The sequence below is a fragment of the Sebastes umbrosus genome, chromosome 23, assembly GCF_015220745.1.
Source record: "Sebastes umbrosus isolate fSebUmb1 chromosome 23, fSebUmb1.pri, whole genome shotgun sequence".
Lineage (NCBI taxonomy): Eukaryota > Metazoa > Chordata > Actinopteri > Perciformes > Sebastidae > Sebastes > Sebastes umbrosus.
In genome coordinates this window covers 16,424,766-16,446,858 of record NC_051291.1, presented here as the reverse complement: position 1 = coordinate 16,446,858, position 22,093 = coordinate 16,424,766, and the positions used below count along the sequence as shown (strand labels likewise).

Here is a 22,093-nt window from a genome sequence, read left to right as displayed (position 1 = left end):
TTACTTAGTTTATGTACTTATTGTAATCCAAACCATGTCGTTTTCCTAAACTTTTATTGCGTCAGCCTAACTGCGGACGTTACCATAGTTTTGTTATGTATAATACAAATAAAACGGGAAAAGCAGGGTATAAATGACGCAAAAATGCGTTCTCATGACATGCAGAATGTCCATGTAATGTCATGCTATTTTAAAGCGACCGGGTTGTTAGAGCTGCCTGCCATGCCAAACTGATGCAAAAAAACATCATTTCTCAGAAATACAGTTGAAATAATGAAAACAGACAGCCATAGCAGAAATGTGATTGTTACATTCTCCGGGAGACTCTCGTGTTTCTACGTCGTGTTACACTGAAGATATCGTTTAAAGACAGTTTTGCAATAGAAATTCAGACCAGCAGCTCTATTGACTCTTTTCTGTGCTTACAGCTGCTGCATCCGCTGCCATTTTGACCATTCAGTGAATAAGTGTGTCTCCTGTGTAGCTAAAGCTCTAGCAAAGCAAGGGTTGGGGTTACAATACCATCTGTGGCTACTCATGCTAAACATGCATGCATTCATGGTAGAGTACCACGATTTGAATGAAAGCGTCCGCCAAATAGTGTGCGTTATGTAAAATGAGTTGCCTGCCCTGCCCCGTCCAGGCCGGCTGTGTGCACTTCAATAGTCTCCTCTACCACCCATGAGGTGGTGCACAAACACCCCGGGAGGTTTTTCTTTTTTTTTCACTTTCACAGTCCCGCAGGCGCCCTCACTGACTGGCATCTCATTAGGAGAGCAGAGCGCCGTGCTCGTGTGTTCGCCGCCAGACAGGCCACGCCACAGGCTGCATGCTAATTGCAGAGGCGTAGCCAGCATGAGACGACCTTGTATGGTAAAAGAGGAAGGAGGCAGAGAAGTGGTTTAGTTTAGCGTCTGGTGGGCAGGGGGCTCTCCTCCACAAAACCGCTTTCGTCCCGACCTTGGGCAGCAAAGTCAGCCAAGTCTGATCACTCGCTGGAGTACGATCATAAAGGGAAAGTCTCATTAGGAAATAAAAAGCAGCACAGTGTGTAATGTAGGTAGTAAGCACTTTACTTATCACACTGTGTTGAGTAAAGCATCTTAGTGTGTGACATTATTCTGACATTAATTTGCTGCTTATCATAACTTTACAACAATTTCAAAGCCTTTACTTGTTCTTTTGCTTGACAACTCATTAGGTTCGAGGCTTCAAGTGAAAGTCACATTCAAAAACACACTCTGATAGTAATTTAGCACATCTTGGCAGTAATATTTCACCTTTTGTGACATTAATTTACAACGTGTCTCGGCTGTATTACAGTTTTGAGGCTCGGGTCATCCTCACAAAGGGCGTTTAATTTGCATTGAACATGAGAAGCTACTTTGTAAACCCTGAATGTCAGTGCAGATGACACGCAAGGCTTTTTCTTTCCTTTGGCGAGTAGATTCTCGTGACTTGTGTATTTCAAACGCTGAACCCTGTCTGGCTCTGTAATTTCATCATAACCTCTCCAGTCCAATAACACAACCTTTTGGCAGCGTACTCCATCTCAGCACTCACATCTGACGGGTTTTCTAGAGCAGATAAACTGTACAGTCCTCAGATTAAATTCCAATCAATGACAAAACACGTAAACACTTGAAAGGAGAGGGAGATGGAGAAAGGACGGACGGAGAAGAAGCTGGAGCGTGTAACTGTCCAAAAGAGGATAAATACAGTTTCCTCAGTAATAGTGATAGGTGGCCTTGTGGAGGAAACATAGACTATAAGAAGTGGACGTAGTCACTGTGACGTCACTCATTGGTTTGTGGACTTGTGAACGGTTTTGTATCCTCGAGTTCAACATTTTGGCCGTCGCCATCTTGTTTTTTTGAAACCAGAAGTGACCCGAGAGGGTGAAGCTAAGTACAACCGAACGCTGAATAAACCATTTTTAGGTGACCAAAATGTTTCAATTACCTTGACACACCGTGAAAGGGTTAAAGTTGTAAGACGAAAACGTCAACAACTCCCAGACCGTCTGTTGTAGCGACTAGAGGTGTTCTGATACCATTTTTTCCTTCCCGATACCGATTCCAATACCTGAGGTTGCGGTATCGGCCAATACAGAGTACCGATCCGATACCAGCGTGATTAAAAAATCTCTATATATAGTTATTATTATTATTTAACAGTTGTTTGCTACTGACCATGTATGGATAGTGGACAGTAGCCAATGGCCAGGTTTCCTAAAATTAGATCGGTGCATAGACTGGCGTACTCGCCGATATCCAATCCCGAATTTTGGGCAGTATGGACGCATTTCCGTTACTGGTATTGGCGATCAGCAATTGAGACCATAAACTCATGTTTACAATGTTTACTGAGATAATAAATCAAGTAAGAAGTAGAGTCATTTTCTCATAGACTTCTATACAATCAGACTTCTTATAGCAACCAGAGGAGTCGCCCCCTGCTGGCTGTTAGAAAGAATTCAAGTTTAAGGCACTTCCGCTTTGGCTTTACTTTTCAGACCCGGTTGGGAGGAAACAATGGCTTGTATCTTTCTAATACTTGAATCCTGGCTAACTTTAATTTAGTTCCTGCAAATGAAGAATATAATATAAAGTATGTGTTGTGTGTGAGAGAGAGAGACTTTAGCTGCCTGTCTGTTTTAGTGCCATTAGTTCCTCCCTGCCACTCATTGATAAAGAGGCGCTGCCATCAGCCAAACCAGCCATCTCCTTCAGTCCTCATTAAAATGTCGTCATATTAAAAAATAATTTCAGGCCTCCGCTGATGAGCGTTTTATTGCCTTCATGAAAATGTTCTCACTTCAGAGTCGACGGGAGAGAGAAAAACCCTCAATGAGTAATGAAAGAGGGAGAGAAAGAGAAAGGACGGAGTGGATAAGGGTGATTTGTTGCATACTTGAGAGGATGGTCTTGATTTTTAGACCATTAGTAATTTCTTCATTTAGCTGCCCTACATAAACATCCTCTCTTTACAGTAAAGAACGCACACTGGTGAGAATAAAGTGAGTCTTTATCCTGCTCAGTGACCTGAACATAAGCTCAGAGCTCAAGAATTCCTTTATAATCTATATAATATGAACGCAGCATTAAGAGTGTAACGACGGCTCGCCGTTACGGGAGTAATATAGTATGTGTAACTATAATTACTATACATATGGATTATTGAATATACTTAATGAACACACGGAGGTATTAATTAATTAAAACAGTCAATAACATGCCAAACTTACTTCTGCCGGTTTCCGTTTCCCAAGGTGCGCGGGTGAAAGAGATCCCCGGGGACTCGCGCCCTATTAATAGTTCCGGGAGGGCGAAACCAGTGGGAAGTGGGTGGAGGGGAGTTCGGCGGGACTGTTTTGTGTGTATTTGTGAAGGGGTAGTGTTTATGGATGTTTATTGAGGATAGTTGGGTGTGTATGTATTTGTTAAAGAGGATTTATATGTGGGGGATGGATTTATGTACATAAATGTGGATGTTTTTGTATATTGGTGTGGTGTGGTGTTTGGGAAAATGGTATGGGCCAATTGAGGGGAGTATAAAAACCATGAGTTTGGGTCCATTTGGGGGGAATACTACGGTGGAGGCAACATGTGTGACGGGTGTGAAACGAAAAATAAATGCTGAAATGCTGAAATGCCATCCAGTTGTGGACTGATCCTCATTTCCTCCAGGACCGCTCGGGGATTCTAACAAAGAGACTACATGAATTTCTTCACATCAGAAGCTAATTTGAAGTTACTGCCAGTTTTTAATACCATGCACTGTATGCCTTAGGTTCTACAGACAACATTACAATTCTCTTATGACATTTTATCTAACATTTCAGTTTGTTTTATTTATTTTGGACAGGGACAATGCACACTGATCAATATTACTGCCGCTGTAAATGTTGCAGTGTTAGCCAAAAGGCAAATTTCCAACACTTCTGCCACGGCCAGATGTTAAGCTGGCCATTAAAACAACAATAAAAACAAACAAAATGTAAAATCGTGACAGGAGGTAGCAATTCAGGCTTCATTTGCTTGATTTTTTAAAATTAAGTTCTGGGAGGTTTGATGTTTTACATCACCGTTAAGGCCTTTGTAAACTGTGTTTGAACACTAACTAGTGTTAGTTACATCAATGCAACACAATATACCGTTTTCAAATGAGCAATAATAACTCAATCCAATTAGCTGTCAGCGCTGCTGCTAACACCTACGTTTAGGAATACAAAAACAAACCGTTCAATAATGTGCAAACTGAAAAAATACAAGCCTGCTAATTATTTGATGAGTTACCATAGACATAGAAGAGGCAATTTTCTGAATATAGGCCTACTTTACCATTAAGTAGCCTGCCTTTTTTATGTATAAAATCAGTGTTATGGTTTCATATAATCTAGAAATATCATTCATTACTATCAATCAAACCATCTATATATTTTGGAGTTCAAACACATTGGAATGATTTTTTCTTAGAGGGCTGTCAAAGTTAACGTGTTAACGCATATTCATTTTAACGTCACTAATTTCTTAGCTAGAGCTAGAGTGAAGATATGACTATCGTATGAAACTACAAAACCCGAGGAATCCATTGGTACCAACCATGTTATACTAGCTTGTTACGACGGAGGCTAAATAACGCTCCAAACTTACGCTAAATTTTGGCGAGGAAAAATTGGCATAGCCATTTTCAAATAGGGGTCAATATAGAGGTCAGCTCCACCCCTTATGTGCAAAAAAAACCAAACCCAAACCGTGACCCAAAAACCGCAATATAATTCGAACCATCGGCTTCATGACCCGTTGCACCACTACCTACGTTCCCAATAAAGGGCATCTTACAAAGTAGTGCAACACATTAACAACACCTTTCACCTTTGTAGGTCAGTCAGATGTTGCACTCGAACAGGGGATCTGGAGTTAATCTCCTACTCGCTTACAAAATGCTTCCACAAGCACTTTTTATCGTAGAGACACATGAAATGGAAAAAGCAATTTTCTAATACCCCTGCAGTGGAAAAAAAAAAACAGCAGCAGCAGAAACTTGGAGGCCATCAGCGGGAGTATAAAGGTTACTGGAGAGGGAATTTCACACATTCACACTTTAACAATGGCCTAATGAAAAGCCTGGTGTACTAATGACACCACAACCTGTATATGTTGTGCATAGAAAGCTCAATAAAGACTGCTGTTGTAGAAGCAGGTTGTCTAATGAAAGTCCTTGAAACATCCAAGGCACATAAAGGATGAGGTTTAAATGGACACAATCTAACACCTATTCATCCCCATGGAGTTATTATCTGAGGTAGCACTTCTGCTCTTATTGTTTGGACTTATTATTATTCTTCTTATTCGCAGCTTTTCAGCATTTCCATTTTGCTGATTTGTCGCTCAGATAATGAAAAGCCACGCAACAGCATCCTGCATATACACACACACACACACACACACACACACACACACACACATATTGTAAAACGGATGGGTTGATGTACAGACGCTCTGGCTGCACATCACTCCATGATGTAAATTTAATGCCACCATATGCTGATGTTTCCAGGTACCGGTGTTGATTAAATGAGCTGGTTGTATCTGATGAAGAAGTAAAGTTTTGCATCATTTGTTTACGTCGCGGCACGCTATCTCTCTCCTCCTGATAATCGCGTTTCTATTCAAAGTGGAGCAAATATAATAACATTAGTGTAGATACTGTATTCTTTCCCTGAGCTGTGTGTTTTGTTTATGAGCTATTTTAATTGTAAATAGAAAACACGAGTGCACCAGAATCAATCTATTAATGTGGGAAACCATGAATTATGAGAGGAAATTAAACTACTTTCACACACACACACACACACACACACACAGAAACATGGAGAACACAAACACACGGTTCGTAGGAGTACATTAAAGTCCCAGCAGAATACACACATAACTACTTGATTGGCCTCAAGAGATGTAATATCTACGCTTTAATTTCAGATAGCAAGTAAGCATATCCTGTTACAAGCCATTACAAGAGTTTAATACCAGGCGCTGTGTTTGTTATGCTCTCATTTTATATCCTCACTTCTTGGGATTTAGCTCTGTTTGAGATGAGATGAAGAGATTTCTGCTATTTGGGTTACAGCTAGAGTTTCTTGTCTTGCAAAATTTACTCACGATTAAAAAATATTCAGTTGAAAATAACTTTACTGCGTCTTCCTCCTCTGTTAAGGGCTGACTCAGAAGAAGCAGTAAAAAGTTATAGAGACGTAAAGTAGATGTAACTAATTGCTTCTCCCCTCTGGGTCTGGTGTGTAATACACTTTATGTTGGATGTGATTTCTTTTTAGGATGTGCACACCACTGTGGCTGCTGGACAGAAGCATTTGTTTCTTGCCTTGGCTCCGGGCTCATCTTCATATACTCTAGCCAGTCAGAGAGTTGCTCGTGGCTCCGTTTTTTTGGGGGTTTTTTTGGGTGGTAATACAGACAGAAGATGCCAAAACAGTGTTAGGTCATTACTCATCCCACAACCTGCTGAGAACTGGGCAGAAATAGAAAGCGAGCAGAAATGTGCCAGGCAAGACAAGCCAGAAGTACCCAGACTCTAAGGGAGCTTTCACAAGCCGTAGTCCGTTTGGCTAGTCCAAATCAGAGTGAAATTGATACTTTTGGTTTATTTTGTATTTAGTCTGGTTAAAAAATAATTTGCTGAGGGGCGTGTACGAAGGGGAAAATGTATCTTTTTCATCTCAAGAGGTGACACTTATATGAGAATCGCAGATTTTAAATATTTATGTTGAAGTATTTTCATTTCAACTCGGCACTGATCTACTGTGTGCACGAATCCCTTCTCCTCCAGTTTATGACTTTATAAACATTTACATGCAAACTATTTTTGTGGACTTATTTAGCATATCTTGTATGTTCTCTTCGGCCCAGATGTCAAGCAAACATCCGACTTCTGCAGAAGTCCAAGTCAGTCTTGGTCAGTCTCATTTACTTGTGACCATCTCAACAAATGCCCGCGCAGGAAGCCCGTAATGCCCTGCATTTTGGTTCACCTCTTGCTATTGGGTCGGATTATGTTCTCATGGCCATCGAACCGCCCTAGAGTTCACTTGGAAACGGTCCGAGACCGCCTCTTGCAAGCAGTCTCGGACCGGTTGTTTTGGTCCACACCAGAGTGCAATTACTGCGTACACAATAGCCCAAACGAACCAAACCAGAGTTTTATTAAAACGGACTAAATGTTGGCTTGTGAAAGTGCCCAAGTACCAATAAAAAAATATAAAGATACTCAACTACTTTAGTGTTACCAGCTAAAAGTACTCAAAGTTTTAAAAAGTAAAAGTGCCTGTGACTGATTATTCTATATAACGTTATTAGACTGTTGCTGATATATTAATTAAGTGTAAGTGTTAGTAACATTTTAATGTTTTAGCCGGTCTAGGGTAGAGCTAGTTTTACTACTTTATATACAGTTAGGTAGTTTAGTCCGGTGGTTCCTCATCTAGGGGTCGGACCCCTCCAAAGGGTCACAAAGTAAATCTGAGAGGTCGTGAGATGATTGATGCAGGAGGAAAGAAAAAGAAAACAAAGTTCTGCTACAGAAATCTGTATTTATGTTTTGGACTTTTCTCTAATCTTTGCTTTTTTGTGCCATTTTATTTTACCTCTTTGGACCTCGGAGAGTTATTTAAATGAAACCATCTGAGAAGTTTAGAGGGGGATTCACTCCTTGGTGCTTCAATTTGTCATCCTAAGAAGAACGACGGCATCAGTCATTTCAGTTAGCGCCTCAAAACGTGACACATGTGACAAAGCCCTCAAGTATCTATAGTAATCACGACAGGTGCAAAAGGGGGGAGTCAGGTGGCATCATTAAAGTCTGTGTAGAGAGGACGTCGGGGTGGATGGATAGTTCAAAAACCAACTGACAGCCAACATTTGTCTTTTTTAAGCATGAGCACGATCCCACGATCACAATCCATAAGTGTTTATTATTGTAGCCATTACGACAAAGCTCCCATAACCTTAACAAAGTACTTTTCACTGCAGAGATAAGCAGCACTATTTCAGTTATATGTTACTCAAGCCACTGGAAGAACATAGAAAAAGTAAAGACAGCCAGTAGCTTTCTAAAAACATGTTTTTGGGGTGTAATATCGGCTGATAAATACCACGTTCCGGGGGGATGATGTTCATTTGTGACATCCTCATTTCATATTCTCGCCAGTTGGGCATGCCTCAGTTTTGAGGTGTAATATAGGCCTGCCAAATCAGCGGTAGCCCCATTACTCATCCCCCTCTGTGCTGTCTCCTGGCTTGTGCTCCGCCGCTAATGCAGATTACAGGGATATATGAGGGCTATTTTGTTCGCTGCAGGGTGGAAACGATCACAGGCAACCCCATCCCTCTCTGATGCACGATTCTACATCTGTTCCCCCCACGAAAGCCTATCTGGAGATCCATCAGAGCCAAGCCCTTATCAGATCTGAGGCTGCTACAGCTATCGCACATCAATTATAGATGCTATGTGTAAAAAATTGGGTCACTATATCAACACGCGCTTTCGATCCTCAGAGACATTGTTTGGTTAAGTGATTAGTGGCTTGACTTTAGATACAGTCTGTGCGTGTTATAAGTGTTAAATCATCCATTTATAATACATGAGTATATAGACACAACGGCCTCCAGTGAAGGAGAATAATGTGCAACTATTGTCATAATGATAATGTGGCTCAAACTTTCTTTGTGCACAAGTTAAAAGTAGAATTAATCACATTTTTTCATGATCTTTGAGGACCCTTGGTGGCTTTTGTTTGTGGGATTTGTGCAGGTGGAAATCCGCACAGGTATGAAGAGTATTATCATGATCGATAAACCCATTTTTTTTCCCCGCTGCAAGACAATCCGAGGTGATAAACGAGCCGAGCGGCATTATTCGCGGGGGAAAATCACCCGCGACTTAAATTCATTTCCAACTTGCTCCCTGACAGAGAACACAGAGAGATTATTTAAATTTCTATCTGTTCTGTGACCAGGACACGTCCAAAACCACACGTTTAATCTTTATGCAAGTCTCTCCTCATCTGTTGGGTAAATAGACCATTCATCATATTATTGGGCTTTTACAGCTTGGCTGTTTGAGTGATCTGTCTCTCAAACAGTTTCTCTCGCTGGCAGCCCAATCAATCATTTTTCAATGAAGATGTCACAGCTCATTGTGTGGAGTGTTATCCCAAACAATTTCCACAGTCTTTTTAGATGATAAATTTAGAGCTAAACTTTTTTTTTTGTGCACGAGGACGGTCGGCTCCTCTCAGCAAATTGTGTAGGTGCAGTATTTTTAGAGTATTTACCATATGCTTCATAGTTATAATCCTGAATTCACCCACTGTCAACACATTTCACCTCAGCGGAGACGTTAGCAGGTGCAGGAATATGCTCACTATTAACTTTTCATTAGGCATTGTAAACCGCGCTAGTCATCAAGAAGTAGTTGCTGCTCAACAAGGGACATAATTGGTTTGTGGTTAATGGCTGTTTGAAGCTGTAAGTTGTGGGTGTGTCTGTGAAATCGCAGTATGAGCTCTTTAAGACTTCATACTTGCTCAGGAAGAAGGGGAAAAAGTTTTAAAGTTTGACAGCTGAAACTCTCAGAAACGTCTTCCAGGGTGTTTGTTATCGGAGGCACTCTGCAAACAAAACATAATGATCCTTAATTCAATAACGAAGCCCTAAGATTGACTCGTTAAATAACCAAACAGCCGCTGTGGAGTAATAAGGTTTTCACTCTCAATCAAGTTCTTCTTCTGTGAACACAACTCACGTCTCCTCTCCTCTGTTTTCTGTCGCAGGATCCTTCAGGAGTTGACGCGGAGACCTGCGGCGACACCGGGAGCCTGAACACCGCCGTCCACGCTCACCTGACACCGAGGATGTGTTTCAGATAACACAATGTGCAGATAAAACACACACTAACACGAACCCTCGCTCATCATACTTCCTTCTCTTTAACCAACTAAAATCTTTTCCCATCACTTTTCTGTTTGACAAGCCTCTTATCTCCTTAGCGCTGAGTCATAGTATCACCAGATAATATGTTTGGTATCTAAAATCTTAATTTTCAAAGTATCTTGTGCAGCTTATACAATAGCTGGCAGATAAATGTAGTGGAATAAAAAGAGCAATATATTGCTCTGAAATGTAGTGAACTGTAAGTGGAAAGTACCATATAATGAAAGTACAAGTACCCAGTGGTGGTAATCTTTTACTTAATCTTTTGATTAAGTAAAAGTAGCAATATTGTAATATAAAAGTCATGCATTATATATCCTACTTAGGTGCAGACGTATTCTCAGCTAAATAGTGTTCATGATCCATAATCAATCTATATATATATATATATAATAATGCATCATAATTTAAAACATAACAGTGGTGGAAAAAGTATTCAGGTCCTTTACTGAAATAAAAGTAGTAATGCCAGACAAATACTACTTAAAGTATCAAAAGTAAAAGTACTAATACCTTATAATATAATACATTATTTGATTGAATTATATAAGCAAATTGTATCTGCTTTATATACTATGGGGTAGATTAGTTTATAAGAGAGCATCATATTTTATAAGATGTAATATCTAAATAGTAATTACAGCTGCCAAATAACTGTTTTGGAGCCAAAAAGTACAATATTCATCCTTGAAATGTAGTGCAGTAGAAGGAGATTATACTTAAAATGAGTCTACTTAATTACTTTCCATCACTGATGCTATTTTGGCATCATCATCTGCTTCTTTTTCCTACTAAAATCTAGTGAATATACATAGAATAGAAATCACCTACTGTAATTGCATTGTATTCTTATTTGTAGGTTAATATTTGACCAGTAACAGCCATTGAAATGATGTTGAATGTGTTGAATACACAACAAAATTGTCTATTTTTTCAAGAGCAACTGCAACCTTGCATGGAAATCCAACCCTTTTTGCAGTCTAATTAGTAAGATTAAATGTAACCTGTTACCTCACTACTCACGCCTCGCCTCATGAGGCCTCACGGAGGATTTGTGAGGATCTGCAGGTCCTTCCTTCGGTGCGTCAGCCCCCCCACCACCACCACCACCTCCTCCTCCTCCTCCTCCACCTTCCCATCCCCATCCCTCAGTGCACCGGAGTTGCATTATTAAACTTGTATAAGGTCATTAGCATACAAAGCAGGAAAACCTACCGCGTTGGAGTCATACATATTTATCTGGACGTGCCTGACTTGTGCGTGCATACACTCATACTGTAACCCCCGTACACACAGGCGTGACTTCCTTTCTTTCTGCTGCGGGAAAAGCTGTGAACAGACACTATGAAGTGGATGTTACTAGAAGCACGTTCACTTTTTTTAAGGGGTAGTTATTTATTCCTGCAACATCTGAAGACAGACGAGCTGGCATTTGCCTTGAACTTCACATTAAAACATGAGCGGCTGCCTGTGAAGAAGAGAAAATGTGTGTATTTGGAAACAGAACAGATGGAGTTTGGTTAGGTTCATCAGAGCAGTTTGCTTCAAGCATATCAAATATAGTTTACACACAGAGGAATTTCAGTCGAGTAATGCCTGCAATACATATTCATATACTGCACTCAGAAGCACATAATCAAACAGAGAGAAAGACAAACAGAGGGCATGGTCTTGCTTGTATCACCTGTGGGTTACCTCTGACTTTTGAATGTGAAATCAGCTTCCTTTCTCTCTCCTTCCCTTGTTCCCTTCCTCTTCAAATCCGCTTTTTCCTCAACCATTCTGCCTAACTGATGAGAGCACGACCCCTCCTTTCTTTTTGACGACTTGGAGTTAATATTCCTTCCTCCTTCCTTCTTCTTTTTCCTTTTCCTCCTGTGAGATTGCTGTTGTGTCTTATGGCTTTTTATTCCTACGTGATGGTAGATGGGTTCATGTAGGAGTAGAAGCCACTAAACACGCGGTGAGTTCTCAACGCGCTGGCCAACACACGCAGCGAGCTTCCTGTGGATATGACAGCTGCCACGTTCACATCAATGGTCCTGCCCATTGTCAAGAATATGCACACAGTAAAAATAGTACCGGGTAATCACTGCAGGGAGTGGCTACTGTTTCAGGTTATCTCTTCAGACCAGATTTGTAATGTGAAAAATGTTAAATTACTTAATTAGGTGGTTATTATACTTAATTGCTCTATTGTAAAAAATGGTTTTAATACAATAGAGCAGAACGGTGCTGTACTGTACGTGTGGGCCGACAAATCAATCCGAGTAAATCTGAAGTTGTGAAGAGACCTACTTTTTCCACAAAGACTTCCCACCTGCATGCTGGCTGCATGTGCCCTGAATTTCAAACTCATTCCCTGCATTCCTCTGCCCCGAGGTCGCTGTGCAAAACTGGAGCTGGATAGTTCTCAAAATAGAGATCAGGAGGAGTTGATGCCACAATTAAAATGAAACAACTAGCAGAGGTAGGTCATCTATGTTGTTTAATAATGTACAGAATCTGAAGGGACTGTCTCTTATTCTATGAAGAGAAGGTGAGAACATACAGAAACCTGTTACAGGATACTGCATGGCATTTTCATGACCTACAGAAGTGTGAAAATAAACCCTCTTTTGGAACCATAAATCATTTCACACCAAAAAATGACATTTTTGACATATTTGGAAATATTTCAAAATACAAATATCAGTTTCACTTGCTGTTACTGTCCTGTGAAATCCATGCATCTCCAAGACAACTACTTTTTATGAGCTAAGCTTTGACGATGTATTTTTCAGAAACTCTTCATCAGTTTAAACCTGTAATAACTGTTTTTGGCAGCAGAAAAAAAGCTCCACCTTCAACCCTGTCTCCTACAAAATTACCGTCCCATACAATTAAACTGCATTCTCAATTACGTTATGAGGGAAACGTATTTCCTCCCAGATTACAGTCGCAGTTTTAAAAATGTGGTTAATGTACATTGAAACAAAACAAAAAACTAAGGCTGTTAATCGATTAAAATATTTAATCGCGATTATTCTTATGATTGTCCGAAATTAATCGCAAATTAATCACACATTTTTTATCTGTACAAGATGTACCTTAAAGGGAGATTTGTTAAGTACTTAATACTCTTATCAACATGGGAATAGGCAAATATGCTTGCTTCATGCAAATGTATGTATATATTTATTATTTGAAATCCATTAACAACACAAAACAATGACAAATATTGTCCAGAAACCCTCACAGGTACATTAGAGAATTAAAGAAATTAGTGGCGTTAAAACAAATTTGCGTTATTATCGTGTTAACTTTGGCAGCCCTACAAAAAATGCAAACAACACTTTTAGCTCTGTTTTGGTCTCCACCATCTAAATGCTAAACTATGTTCACCAGTCAGTTTTTAGAGCTCTTTAGCTGACAAATTTAGAGATTTGTGGTTTTCACTGGATAGCAACTATATCATTATTTTGCTTTTTATAAATTCACCTATACATATACATATCTATATACTTGGTTTTTTTTTTTGGTCATCTATTTCACATATGCTCTTTGTTAGGGCTCTCTTCTTAAGCAGACCAACACTGTTCCTGCAAAGCTTTTAGCTTCCTTAAAAGTGTAACTCCGCTCAGTGCAAACCCTTAAAACTTCCGTCCACTCATAAATTAGCTCCAGGACATTTTGGCCAGCTCAAAATGGCTAATAATGGTATTTATCAGCCGTGACTTTCCGCCTGAGCTGAACTCGGTGTCAACCAATTAAGCGAGATATTCAAATGATCCTGCTCCTGTTGGGTCCAGTTGGGTGCTGTGGGGTTTGGGTTTAAATGTCAACCTTCTGTTTGTATTTTGCTGTAAAATGAGCTCCTCGCTCGCTCCTCCTGAGCAGAATCTGAATAAAGCCTAAATGGGTTGTTGTCGGAAACCAGAAACTGAATTATTAATCCCTGGATATTACTAGAATTTGACACATGCTTGCAATTGTGTGACATTACTTCTCCGTCGATATGAGGTGGATAATTATTCAAGATGAAATTGCAGTAGATGTGGTCTACTGAGGTTTAATGATTTATTCAAGGCTCTAAGTTGTTGTGATCTAATATTCAGCGGGGTGGGATGTGAAGTTTCTTTTGCTTGCATTATCAGTTTAATTTATTTTGCAGGTTCTCACTCCAGTTCTTTATAGAGACATGAGGAGGTCTGAGAGAATAGTAGAGCAGGAAAGACACATAAGAGGAGGCTGAGAGGATTCGATTCTGGACCAGCAGGAGTCCGTGGGAATCTAAAGGTGGGAATCAACCATCGTGGCATCTATGGGAAAGAGCCTGCATTATTTAAAACAGCTCTGGCATATTAAGGGAAGTTGTGTTTGAATAGATTGTTGCTATCCTCAGTTTCGCCCAAGGGCGTGTACGCCTTTTCCCTGCGTTCCCCCCGTTATGATCTGTCAGTGCTGTAAACCTCATATTTCCAAAATGTCAAAAAACTTTCGGCGAAATAAGACTCATTTTCACTTTGACAGCTGTGCCTTTTTTTTTTAAATTATGCAATGGAGTCCTCAGGTTATGAAACTTGATTGAGCTATGCAAGGTCACATAATCCTCAAGTTCAGGTAAAAACATGAAAATCATCAGAATTGGAGTAATGGGATTTTTCATCTGACAGCTGCAATAACGCAGCGGGTTTGTGTACAGTAATGTATGAGTGTCGGAGCTACTGTATCCACCTCCCTCAGGCTACACTTTCTTTCTGTAATAAATAATGCTCTTTTGTGTTCTCTGCTTCATTTGTTCCCTGTTGTAACGTCAGTGCTGCTCAATAAATTATGAATCACGCCTGTTCAACCTGCCGCATATCTCGTGTTTCATTTGTCTGTCAAACTCTTTTTTTGTGTGTGTGTGTGTGTGTTTCGAATGCCACACGCAGGCACAAAATGTACACACATGAGGTCTCCAAGAGGCCTTTTCTTGTAAGTCGGGCTGTTTAACTAAAATCTCTCACTGGATTTGATAAAAACTCAGTGCAGACTGGTTTATGAGCACATCATGTAGCAAAGTAAAGAGTACAAACAGTGATAAAGCAGTAGGATTACAGCTGTAAAATGTGTTAAATTATTAGCAGCCTATGATAAATAAGTGCAATTCAAACTGACATAATTGCTCATGTTGAGTGTATGTTAATTCTCCTATAAGCCATGAAATTGCCATACATAACGACACAATTGCACACTGAAAAATAAAGACGTCCTTCTGGCTGCACCATGTTATCCCACAAAGTTGTCTAACGGCGGGTGAGCTGAAGGATTGTTTAGGGGATGAATTGCAGAGGCACAGCGTGATTCTTTCACTTTCTTTTCTCAGAGAATTTGGGCAGCAAAGCTCGCCTACACACACACCAGCTGTTGTCTGGGGGAATCGCCTCAGCCATCTTTTTTCTGATGAAATCAGAGGAAATCCACAAGCAGCCCAAGGCAGACCACATATCCTCTTTTTTTTTTTCTACTCCTTCTCTATTCAATAATTCTCAGTGATAGGCCTCTCCTTTGAGCACTGGCACCACTCCTCATTCCAATTAGTGAAAGGCAAAGAGGCCCCCTTGTTTGTCGGCACGCAAGCGGTAATTGGATAATCCCTGAAATTTGGGCGAGTGCACAAAAGGGAATCTGTAATTAAACCAGAAAGTCTGTCAAATATTGACACAGATGAGTCCTGCAAAGTACAGATACAGAGGATGAGTCAACATTATTGTGCAGGTTTTTAAAATTCCACAAAGTTTTATGCACAAGGGCATATTATGAAGTTTTTTGTCCTAAAGTTTAGTTTATAATAAAAATAGATGAAAAATCAAATCCTTCCTGATATTAATACGAACATTATTTTGCATAATCCCCTTTGTTTAATTAGCTTTAAATCCACCTTTAACTTGTCTCCTCATGTCTCCTCATTCATTGACGTCTCTCTTCATGAGCACGGTGGATTTGCCATGTGAGGGAGGCTTAGCTTTCAGACAGATTCACCAGGTTGTTGAGAAAAGTATTGCAGTGTGTCACTATCTGCACATGATAAAATTAAATTTACACAATGAATTTAGGAGACAGCTGCTCCTAGAAAACAAATATTACCCTATTAGAAAATAAGAACCTACAGCCACGCCAGCAGCTCTTTGAGGGTGTACTTGGACACTAAATGCTAACGTAAGCTTGCAAAGAGTGACAATATCAAAGCTGATGTTTACCAGATATACAGTTTATCATGTTGACCATCTTCGATCAGTGTGTTAACATGCTAACATTTGCTAATAAACCAAAAGCACAGCTGCAGTTGATGGGAATAGTCTATCATTTGGTCATAAACCAAAGTATTGGGCATATTCATTTTGACATGATGAAGGCTACAAGAAAAATCTAAATGTCTGTACCAAATGTCAGCAATCCATCCATTAGTTGTTGAGACATTTCACTCAAAACCCAGTACATTCTCATTCCCATGGCGTCAAATACAGAGGCTTTGTCACCGCCGGCAGCGTGATACCGCACAAGGAACCCTTTAGCACCAGTATGAGATGCACCAGGCTTTCCATTAACTTCAATGTAAACCAACCCCCGCAGCAGTAAACACTCGGAGAAAGTGCGCTAGGAGTGACGTAGTTTAAAGAGCAATCAATCCACTGTTCATTCGTGTCCCATGTTCATAACATTCAGTTTCATTTTCACTTCACAAACGTAGTAGTTTTAAGCCCAACCATGTCGTTTTTTCCTAAACCTAACTAAGTAGTTTTGTTGCAAGTGAAGCCAAGGGGCTTGCCAAAGCTCCCTTATGTGACGAGTTGGTTGGGATGAAAACGTGTTGCAAAACCCAAAATGTCAATTTCATGATGGCACTACAAGAAAAACCATTATCGTCTAGGCACCATCGATATCAAAATACCAAATTTCAAGGCAATCCATTGAATAGTTCTCGAGACGTGTGCAAGAGAAAAAGTCAGTGGATCACCAAAGTCATCAGGATTCCTTGTCTGTGCCGTTGCAATTCATCCTGTAGTTCATATTTCAGTCTGGACCAAAGTGATGGACCGACCGACATTGCCATCCATGGAACCATGCTTGCTAAAAACCTGAGTCCATGTTTTTGCAACCTCTGAATGATGAAAGTTCAGATGCCTCAACAGAAGCCTACACGGCGTTTTGGAAACAATCTCTGCTCACAGTGTGACCTGTGGACGTCCCATTGTGACGACGGTGTGCTGAGTTGCACAGATTTTTCTCGCATCTCACTAAAAGCCATCGCAACGAGACGTCTCCACTCTCAGAGTCCACTTAATGAGAGTGTATCGTCAGCGTTCTGGCTGCAATTACAGTGCTTAGGACTCTTTAATGATATGTTAATGGCTTGGCTGTATTACCTCTCAGCTGCCCAAACAACATTAAATACCCTGCGGCTGATTAATCCGGCATCCACAAAAACACCCAATTAGAGGGAAAATGTTTGAATCGAGTTCTGCCAACAACAGAATAGAGGAGCGCTAAAAGAAACAAAAAAAAAAAGATATTCCCATCAAAGTACAGTAAATGGAGATGATAGTCAAAGCTTGTGGATCACTTTATTCCTGTTTTACACTGAAAACACATGATTATATCTTAGATATTAGGATGGTGCTGTAATGCAGTATGACTTAAGATAATAGAGTTACTTTGCTCAAGACTGAAAACGCACAGCTGTTGCTGAACACTGAGTGTCATGGGGGTCAAACGTGTGACCTCTCAGTTACATAACGCTCTCTCTAACCAGCAGGCCGCCCTTCCTGTTCGCTGCTGCTGTGTCTGCATCAAAGTCAGAGATGGAGAAGCTGTTAAAACATCTAATATGACTTGCACTAATTAAGTGCATGTCTCTTTTTGTTCTACTTTAAACCATGAAAAGGATCTCAACATGATTGTGAGTTGTTGTCAAATTAGTAATATGACTCCAGGCAGAGGACAGCTTAAAAGAAAATAACGTCAAAGCAATGACTACAGTTTCTAAAAACTAACGATCTGAATTTCAAATTGTAAAAGACAAAACATTTCTCACTCCTCGACATCGCCGTAGTGTCAGACACGATTAATCGATGATGCATTTCCAACAACTCCCAGCACAACTTCACTCTCATGATTGCTGTCGACGCAGAACTCGCAGGGCAATTGTGATTATTAATGTGCAACATCTGAAGTTAAGCTCGCGAAGGGGGTGGAATTAATTTTCCTGGAGTTCCTAACGTAGACTGAACGGTGACAAAGTACCGTTGAGTCCGTAGAGGAAACAAATCGAGAAAACAGACAGGGAAGTACAAGCGGAGGAGGAGGAGAAACAATAGTCAGGTGCTGATAAGTACATTTTGTCTTGTACTGTGCTCAATCAATGTTCTGCATTGCTGACACTTGCGTATGCTACTTGGGTATTTTCTACTCCAGTATATACAGATAGGTGATAAATTAAAGGAAAAAAACAACATAAGGTGTCTCCACAACAGCTCCGATGCTCCTTGGTATAGACTCTACAAATCTCTCAAACTTTACTGGTGGAATAAAACACAATTCTCCCCTAAAAATGTGGTGTTTTCATGATAGTGGTGGAGGACACTGTGGGACCAAATTCTCCCTTAGGTGTTCCTAGGGTTTTCTGGATAACACAACAAAAATACTCAAACGTTGGTCGCACTTTACTGACTTGTTTTTAAATATATTATGCTATATTTTCCTGGGGTTGTGAATCCGAGGTTGGATTCAAAGACCCCATGTTCACTGTATGTCAGTTACTTGCACATTTGTTGGTGAATTTGCACCACTAAAGTAGAATGTCACCTTGCTCCTGCCTCATTTAATCATATGGCTTTATCTTGAAGACGGGACCTGCGTCAAAATCTATTTGTACCACCATTGTTTCGGTTGATAATGTTCTCACAAGGTGTATTTTCCGAAATAAAGTTTCATCAAATTACCACAAACTAACTGAAAACCTGAGGCCAGGTAGTATTTCAGTATGAGAATACTTCTGCTCTCTATAATAAAGCTACCATCTATAGTGTGCTGTGTTTACTGTGCGTGATGGGAACAGCAAGGGCCTAACAGCAAACCTTTGCCCTGAGGCCCCTAAGCAGGTTACAGTGCTGTTGTCATGGAAATGATGTTCAAATTTCCATACTTTTAAAAACATCTTCACATCCTGAAAGAGCTGGCACTTTTTTTTACTTTCATAGCCAAGTACATTTTACTCTCTTAACCAATTACTAATTCTTCTACTGAAGATAAATAATATGTCCTCCAGTTATTATTTATATTTTTGTCAATGAAAGACTTAAAACTTTTCTGCATGTTTTCAAGAGCATTAATATAGCAGCAAACAACTATTTGCTATGTAAAGAGTAGTAATGTCTACCTAAGCAGAGAGTGAAGTCACTCTCCCTCTGTGTGTTGTTATCCGACCTTCTCCGTGCTTTATTGACATAGCCGCGTCAGGTGCAGGTGCCTTTTAGTGCATGTGAGCGCATGTGAGCGTGCCCCAATGGCTAGCTCATGGCCGCCGCTCTGCACTGCGCTCATACATCGGTTACAGCTGATAACACCGTCTCAACCGATGGCGCCATTGCAGAAGCGTAGCACCCACCTTCCGGTTCCCCCTCAGGTTAACACTGTTAGCGCTGTTAGCAGTTTTGCCATTGTTTGCACTGTTAGCGCTGTTAGCACCGTTAGCTGGGAGCCGGCAGCTCAGCTGTCGCCATGTTGAGAGCCGTGCGAAGGCAATAGAAATGCTCCCAAACTCGCATTTAGCACCTTTAAGTAAAGGTAGTCATAGTATATCATTGGTAGTGGTAGCAGAAGTACCAGTGGTAATAGTACTACTTCTGATGAAAGCGTCAATTTAAATGCAATCATGTCTTTGACTAATAATATTGCAACCCGTACGGCTCTTGTAATAGTGCTAACAATCGTCATTTTCTCCACCGTGAAAGCCTCTTACAGAGTGTCAGGCAGGTCTATGCTTTTAGCTCCATCTCGTCTGTCTCTTATCACCTCTCATCAGCAGGGGTGGAGGAGGAGGTTTGAAGAGGGGGGGGGGTGCTGCTCATCCGAGGCGAAGAGGAGAGCCAAAAGAAGGCAGCATCCTTATCAAAGGCCTGGGTGCTGAGCCTCGGTTAAAAATAGAAACCGAGGGAGATTGGCATCGATTTCTGCAGGCGTTGACGGCCCGATTGACAGCAGCACAGCGGCGTCGGGCTGTTGAGCCATCGAGGGAATCCGCCAGACTGCCTATGATGAGATGAGATGGGAAGATAACTTCTGACAAGCCCTCCACCCGCTACCCATCTCTAATCACCCCGTCTGCGCACACACACATACACACTCATACATGCACACACACAGAGAAAAAGTAATTACCACATGCATGCACGCGCACACACACACTCAGGGACGTACACACTTGCTGCCCCCTGAGCAAGTAATGGGACTTTGGCTGGCTGAGCATCCACCTGTCCGGTGTCTCCTGCCAAGCCAAAGCTCATGTGCTCACACACATACAAAATACCTCTGGATGTCCCTCCACAGCCACCAGCCACCGTCCTTAAGGGTTATCTCACTAAATTATCCTCCGTCAGTAAATAGTGCCTAATATCCATGAGACTCTCCGAACGGAAATGTCAGTGACCTTTGTTTTACTGCTGTAAATGAACTCCACTAAGTGATTACTGTTATTACACTGTCTGCTTTACTGCGCTTGGATGTTGTTCATCTCCCCGAAGTATGAGCAGTAATTCAGTCAAGCAAGTGTGCCTGGCATGTTAATATCAATATTTCTGGGATGTTGGGATGAAAATATCAGGTCTTCATCACAGGTTATTATCTTCCTGGAGTCGTTGAAGGAATAGTTTGACAATTTAAGAAATACTCTTATTCGCTTTCTTGCTGAGAGTTGGATGAAAAGATTGCTAGCACTCTCGTATCTGTCTGTTAAATATGAAGCTGCAACCAGAGGCCGGTTAGCTTAGCTTAGCAGGAAAACTAGAAAGACCTCTAATGGTAACCAATAAACACGTTATATCTCCTTTGTTTAATATGTACAGAACATCTAAGTGTGAAATCACTTTTGGACGGAGCCTGGCTAACTGTTTACCCACTGTTTCCACTCTTTATGTTAAGATAATTGCCTCTTGGCTCCAGCTTCATATGGAACAGACAAATATGAGTGGGATCTTCTCATCTAACTCTTGGAAAGAAAGCGAACACAATTCCTAAAATGCCTAACCTTTCCTTAAACATGAAGTGCATACTCAAATGTAAAAGAATTTACGGTCAGAGCCAGGATTTGGAAATATTAAAGTCAAAATCCCCACAAGTTCTCTCTGGAAACCACGAACTGCTCAAGTCAACTAACTAAACTATTAGAATAACCTTAAATAAGTTTTCCCTGTAATTAGTACATTAAAGGTGCTATTGATAACATTCAGCCACTAGATGTCACATTCTCCCTCCCCCGTTCCATTGCATTTACTTCACAACAAGTCATTGCCAGGCACTTACCGTCAATCTCAGCCATTTATCTGTTTTTTCTACACTAACAGACAACCCAGAAATACCACGTGATACCAACGTCCTTTTGCTATTGGCTCACAAGCCTTGTTAGAAGTGGGAAAATTATGGGCCTGTAAGATAAAATTTTTTATTTCTCAATATACATAAAGTTCTGATGGGGAGATACTGAATTCTGTTTTTATTTATTTTGGGCCTAAAAGTAATCACATTTCAATATACTGACTCTAAACAGTCAACACAACAGGCTCCAACTGATACAACATTGTAAAATCCTTCTAATGTCTTTCTAATGCGCTGGTTTCTTTTGGATCATTTGCTGCACAGAACAACATACAAACACATTAGTTTCACAAATTGCCTCTATAATGTAGACTACACTATTTAGGAATATGCAAGCAATCATTAAGGAAAAGTAAGACTTAATGTATCAATGCTGTGCAAAAAATCCATAGTCTTTTAGAGTTACTGTAACATTTGGACTTCAAACTAAACATATGGAGTATCATTATGAACAACTACAAATGCAA

The 22,093-nt window shown here is 40.5% G+C and overlaps 1 long non-coding RNA gene across 1 annotated transcript in view; it reads left to right on the top strand.

The window, feature by feature from the left end:
• The window catches only part of LOC119483214, a 44,470-nt gene extending 34,437 nt beyond the window's left edge, over positions 1-10,033 (top strand). The window contains exon 3 of the long non-coding RNA XR_005205642.1: positions 9,851-10,033. This is a non-coding gene — a long non-coding RNA (uncharacterized LOC119483214). The remainder of the gene's footprint in view (positions 1-9,850) is intronic.
• Positions 10,034-22,093: the final 12,060 nt, after the last annotated feature.